The 6,930-nt window shown below is 32.1% G+C and overlaps 1 long non-coding RNA gene across 1 annotated transcript; it reads right to left on the bottom strand.

Moving 5' to 3' along the window:
• Nucleotides 1-3,668: 3,668 nt before the first annotated feature.
• On the bottom strand, nt 3,669-4,625 carry LOC121725335. The gene is made up of 3 exons (XR_006035364.1): nt 4,391-4,625; nt 3,913-4,039; nt 3,669-3,724 (listed from the first exon to the last, which is right to left on the bottom strand). It is a non-coding gene; the product is annotated as an uncharacterized LOC121725335 (long non-coding RNA).
• Nucleotides 4,626-6,930: the final 2,305 nt, after the last annotated feature.

Below are 6,930 nucleotides of genomic sequence, written 5' to 3'. Positions count from 1 at the left end.
CAATACTCTATGACAGATTCGATTTTCGGGAGTGGCGGGAAAAGTAGAACATTTTTCAGCACTGAAAATTTAATTTGATTTATAATGTAAAAAGTTGCATAGAATATTTGTCGTATTGTATATATTTTTTAATTGTATATAATTATTTCTTCGTATTGTTGGTAAGTTTTTAATGAGAGATTTTCATTTATATTTTTTAATTTTAATTTTAAGAATCTTAAATAGATGGCGTAAAGATAGACACTTCTAGATTTTCTATTGGTTCCTCACCGATCTGAAATTATCTGCAGGTTGGCATCACTGACTACATATGGATTGTGTTTACAAAAAATATCAGTGTACTGTCAAGTGTGACATAAATCAAAATATCTTAAACCTAAACGATCATTGGCCTAAGCGATTAGGCCAGTACACTAGTAATAGTTTAGGAACACATTGACATAGTAAAAACTTGTCAAACTGAAACTTGACAACTGAAAGAGTTTTGGCGGGCATGTCACTTTCAAACTTCTTCTACTTTTTATTGTTGGTGTGGTTTTTATTATTTTTTCCCAAATTGTGGTTTTTGGGTTTTTGATATTCATTATTGGTAAAATATTAGCCATTAAATATCCGTTATCTTGCACAAGTGCAGGTAACATGTTGTCAAAACCAAAATGTATAATTCCTTTGACATTTGGTGTGAATATCGGTAAATAGGGCTATTTCTTCCGTGAATTTTAGCTAAAACATCGTTATAATAACCTTATTATCCTATACATTGGAATATTATTGCGTCTTTTTCAAGTTGAAATGTATCAAGTTTTACATTCTTTTGCCCAGTTTTGTAGCAATTATTGATGGTATTCCCTGGTATTACCGATAGTTGCCTACCCATACGCCATCTAGTTACTAAAATGGAAACTGTTTGACAATCAAATTAAAAATATAGGAAAATCCCTCATTAAGTCCCTTCACGGGACCAGGCGCGCCGCGATGTCTCAGCGGCCGTCCAAACGGAAGAAGAAGAGACCAATATCGTCTAGTCCGGTGAATGATCAGGCTGAGTCGAGTAGCTCTGAACAGTCTGAGCCCACAGAGGAATCTAGCAAATATGCTCCTTATAGAGTAAATGATTACAGCCGTCGCTATCCAGAGGACAGCGCAGCTGGATTTGAATTTGTAGTCTTCGTGGAAAGCACAGTTGAAACTCCTATAGGTACTCGCGACCTCATGGGTTTAAGTCGTATTTTCCAACAATCGATTAAGGGAATATCTTTCTTGAGAAAAATTAATAAATTCAAAGTTGGAGTCTATTTTAATCAGCCGAACTTAGCTAACGCATTTCTTGAAAATACTACTTTTTTACGAGACCAAAATTTAAAAGCAAGCATTCTAGCTGGTAGCACAGAGTTGACTGGTCATGACTGGTGTCATCAACTCCGTACCGACCGAAATGTCCAATCAAAAAATTTATAAAGCAATTTCGAGTAGTACAAAAATTGCCTGAATATGTTTCAATAAATATGTGGCGATTTCCTGTTACGACATATATTCCACCAGTGAAACAGTGTTATAAATGTTTAAGATACGGACATTTAGCAAAGTTTTGTAAGAATGCAGAGCATTGCTCGATCTGTGCCGAGGCTCACAATTATAAAAACTGTACTCAAAGCCCAGATAAAGCTGTTTGCGTACATTGCAAAGGTAGTCATTTATCTATATCTGGAGAATGTAGAGTTAAAAAAATGAAAATAGAAGAAAATAAAAAAAAGTATACAACTACATCATATGCAGACCTTTTTAATAATAAATTACAAAATTTCCCTTCATTGAATGAAAACACAAATAGTAAAGACTTATTAAATGTACTTCTCTCAAATAAAAACGCACTTACGTTACTCACAGAATGTTTAATTAAAGCTATTACTCTGAACGAGACTCAAAATGCAAGCATAAACTCACAGCTACTTTCAGAAACAATAAAAGAAACTATAAAAGAAAAAAATAACAAACTTTCACATTCTCTGCCCAAGTAAATATTATGCAATGGAACAGTCAAAGCTTGCCAAGTAATAAATATGAACTACAAAAATTTCTATTAGATAATTCCCACGGACGTAAAAATACTTTTTTTACGTCTGTGATAATTCCATCCACATTTGTATAATTACTGAAACGTGGCTCAAACCACATATCACATATTTTAACATGAAAGGATACTCTATTGTGAGAAATGACTGTGGTAATAATCACAATGGAGTAGCCATATTAATTCATAACACTATAGTCTATAACAAAATTAATACATTTTATGATGATTCTTTACAAAATATTGTTGTTCAGATTCAAATTTTTCAGAAACAAATTTCAAATCGAAACATGCCATTTTAATCGACAGTTATAATAGATTCTGTGCGCTTATAATTCAAACTGTTGATAAATGTGGCACATTTATCAACGGTTTGAATAAGCCTAAGTTCTGCACCCCAACTGCTAATTCTGTTTCTCAAAGTTCTGACTGTAGTAACGTTAAAAAAAAAGTTAAAATTCCATTAGTATGGTGGAATGAAAAATGTTCCAAGGCTGTACATGATTGTCGTCAAGCCTATGCGCGGTTTAAAGCGAATTCTTGTATTGAAACTTTTGTCGAATTTAAGCGTCTTCAGGCGCATAAAAAACGCGTATTGAAACAAGAGCGAAGACTTTCTTGGGAAAACTTTTGTAAATCTGTTAGTAGATTAACCTCTATATTAGCTTCATGGATTAACTCCTATGAGCCAAATTTGGATGAAAATTAAAAAATTCAACCGAAGATATACACCTAGAAGTGGTGCCATTAGGTAAATGATTCCTGAACAGTGGAAAACAGATTGTCTCGTTCCAATATTAAAACCCGGAAAGGATATAAATGTTGCAGATTCATATAGACCTATAACTTTAAGTTCTTGTGTTGGCAAAATATTTGAACAGCTTATTAAACAGCGATTGGAATTTTTTATAGAAAGAAATCATATTTTACCTAGTAATCAGTTCGGTTTTCGGCGTGGCCGTTCGGCTAGAGAGAAATGAAATGAAATATATTTATTGCAAGAATGTAGTGCATTACATAGGTCTTCAAATTAAAAATACTGTTCTAAACATTCTGCCATCCAGGTGGCGTGCAAAAGTCAAAGTAAACATTTAATATAATATTGAAAATTAATTTATAGAATTACAAAATTAGAATCGATTACAAAACGAAGTTCGTAATTATTAAATTAGCATTAAAATATCCATTAGAAGTCAAAATAAGTAAAATTCATAAAAAATAAGTAGCAAAATGTCAATATTACAGTAATAAATTCAATTATAATTATTATCCATTAGAAGTCAAAATAATGTCAAAATTACAGTAATAAATTAAATTAAAATTATCCATTAGAAGTCAAAATAATGTCAAAATTACAGTAATAAATTCAATTATAATTCATATATTCTTGGATACTATAAAAACTTTTTTCTGCAAGCCACTTTGTAATTTCTCTTTTGAATACTAGGTTATTAAGGTCTTTAAAATGATTTGGCAATTTATTATATATTTTGATGGCATTAATGTATGAGAGCTTGAGTCATTTTTGTTTGGACATTCAGAATGCTCTGTCTTGTAATTCAATATTGGTTGGTATTTTCTTTGATGTTGTTGGCACATATAATAATGTCAATTTGGAAAAACTTTCAACTATTTTAACTTCTTTACAATTACCTGAAAAAATGGTAAATTGGGTGTATCATTTTCTTAGTGGTCGTAAATTATATGTGAAATTTGAAAATAAACTGATTGGTCCAAGGTACTCCTACAAAGGAATAAGTCAAGGTGGAATTCTCAGTCCTTTACTATTTATTTTGTATATACATAAGTTAAATATTGTCTTAGGTCAAAACATTACTAACCTACAGTTTGTAGATGACTTAACTATATATTGTACTGCAGACAAGTTGTCTGCAGCTATTGAAAATCTCAGAGTTGCTCTCCTTGGCCTTAAGGCCTATTATGATGATCTGGGCTTGGACATCAGTTCTGAAAAAAGCAAAGTTTTAGTTTTTTCAAAAAAACCTAGCAAAACAACAAACATTGTCCTACAATATGGAGATAGTAAGTTAGCAGTTGACAAAACTGTTAGATTCTTAGGTGTGATTTTTCAGAACTCCTTCAAATTTAATAAATATATTGATTACTTAGCAAACAGGGCTTTAAAGGCTTGCAATATATTAAAGTCTTTAGCAGGCACATATTGGGGAGCTGATCCAAAAATTTTATTAATTCTTTACAAGGCTATTGTAAGAAGCAATTTTGAATATGGTTATGTATGCTTTGCTTCTATTCCACATTTTGTTGATAGACTAGATAAAGTTTAAAATAGGTGCTTACGGATTGTGCTTGGTGCGATGTGTTCCACACCCATAATATCAATGCAGGTTGAATGTAACATCCCTCCTTTGAAAATTCGCTTTAAATATTTAATATACAGGTTTTTGTTGAGAATTTCATCCATTAAAAATCATCCTCTTCTTGTAAAATTGCAGAGTGGTTCTTCTTCCTCTATTTTATTACATTACCTACCTGAAATTGTAAAAATAAAGCAAGACTATAACTTATATGAAAGTGACTTATGGCTTTGCTATATGAGCACATTTAGCTCTAAATATTTTCCACTAAAAATTGTAATTGATAATTCTTTGAAGTGCAAAGAAGATGGCTACGAATGTCGTAAATTAAACACACACTATAACTACTGTATCATAATTATTTCAAATTTTCTTAACTACTTATTATATATACTTAAATCATAATAATATTTACGTGTTTTTTACACTGTACTTAATATAAAGTATCAAAATCTTTTATAGTGACTGGATACAGTGTGGTCATAAGAGGCCACACCGGAAACAAGTGGCGACTCTATTAATGTCGTGACTTTTTTGACGGGTTATATAACCTCCTCTTTTTTGGAAGTCGGTTTAAAAGCGTAATTTAAGATGGGTGAAATAATTTTTGCTCCACGAAAAATTATCAAATATAAAATTTCTAAACTACTTGGAACCAGCAGACTTTAAAAAATATGACCTACGAATGGATTCCAGATCTTATTAATGATATTATTATTATACCTACATAAATCTTATAACACGGCAGGGGGGGGGGCAGCTGACATTTAATGACAATTTAATCAGAAGAGGAAAAGAGAAACAAGAGGAAATTAATCTCCACCAGACGGAGCGACGATAGACATTTTTAAATTTTCTATTGGTTCCCCACCGATCTGAAATTATCTGCAGTAGGTATTGGCATCACCGAGTTTAACTGTATTCTTATGCTCAGTTTTGTAGCAATGAGGACTTTTCTTATTTTTTTAATTTGATTGTCAAACAGTTTTTATTTTAGTAACTAGATGGCGTATGGGTAGACAACTATCGGTAATACCAGGTAATACCATCATTAATTGCTACAAAACTGGGCAAAAGAATGTAAAATTTGATACATTCCAATTTTAAAAAGACGCAATAAAACTCAAATGAATAGGATAATAAAGTTATTATAACGATGTTTTAGTTAAAACTCACGTAAGAAATAGCCCCATTTACCGTTATTCACACCAAATGTCACAGGAATTATACATTTTGGTTTTGACCACGTCTTACCTGCACTTGTGCAAGATAACAGATATTTAAATGGCTAATATTTTACCAATAATGAACATCAAAAACCCAAGTAACACAATTGGGGAAAAAATAATAAAAACCACACCAACAATAAAAAGTAGAAGAAGTGTTAAAGTAACATGCCCGCCAAAACTCTTTCAGTTGTCAGTTTTCAGTTTGACAAGTATTATAATATGTCAGCGTATTCCTAAACTGTTACCAGTATACTGGCCTAATCACTTAGGCCAATGATCGCTTAGGCGTATGCTCTTTGTGAAATTTAAACTAGAGGGACAAAGTAAAAAAACATATGGAAATATATAAAATTATAAATACATACAGTTTTATGTTAATATTATGCTAACGGAAACTAGGTTTAAGATATTTTGATATGTCACACTTGACAGTACACTGATATTTTTTAGAAACACAACCTTTATGTTATAGCCAGTGATGCCAATCTGCAGTGCAGATAATTTCAGATCGGTGGGGAACCAATAGAAAATCTAGAAGTGTCTATCGTCGCGCCGTCGCACTGTGGTCTCGATACTCATAGAACTCGATTGTTGAAAATCGTTGTTTTTTTTTGTCCAGGAACATTGTAGGGCATTGGTCTATTATAAATATTAGGATATAAAACTCTCTCGTTAATTTGTTTGCGTAATATAAGCGATTTAATTTTTTTCTTGTATGGGAGAAAACACTCAAATCCAATTTTTTTCGGACTGTCAACAACTGTAAAATTAACCAGGGGTTGTTGTCCTACATGAGACGCATCCTACAAGCAATAACACTTCTGCCCGTTCTCGCCCGTTTGGAAATAATTTACAGAAATAAAAAAAAATCTATGGCCGAAATCATTCAAATCCATTTTATTCCGGACTGACAGCAACTGATAACTTGGGATTCACAGGGTTTGTTGTCCTACCTGAGACAATTTTTACAAGCTATAACACTTATACCTGTATTCGCCCGCTTAGACAAAATTTACATAAATGTGAATTTTTCTATGGCCGAAATCATTCAAATTCACTTTATTCAATACTGATTACATCTAACACCTTGAGATTCACAGGGATTGTTGTACTACCTGAGACAATTCCTACAAGCTATAACACTTGTACCCATACTTGGTCGTTTAGACGTGAGTACATAAATATATATTTATTTTTTATGAAAGAAACTATTCGAATCTATTTTGTTTAGAACTGATTACAACTGACACTTTGGTATTCACAGCGATTGTTCTCCTACCTGAGACAATTCCTA

This window comes from Aricia agestis, chromosome 3 (assembly GCF_905147365.1).
Source record: "Aricia agestis chromosome 3, ilAriAges1.1, whole genome shotgun sequence".
NCBI classification, from domain to species: domain Eukaryota; kingdom Metazoa; phylum Arthropoda; class Insecta; order Lepidoptera; family Lycaenidae; genus Aricia; species Aricia agestis.
Note: the sequence above shows the minus strand (reverse complement) of the source record. Positions and strands in the feature narration are given on the sequence as shown.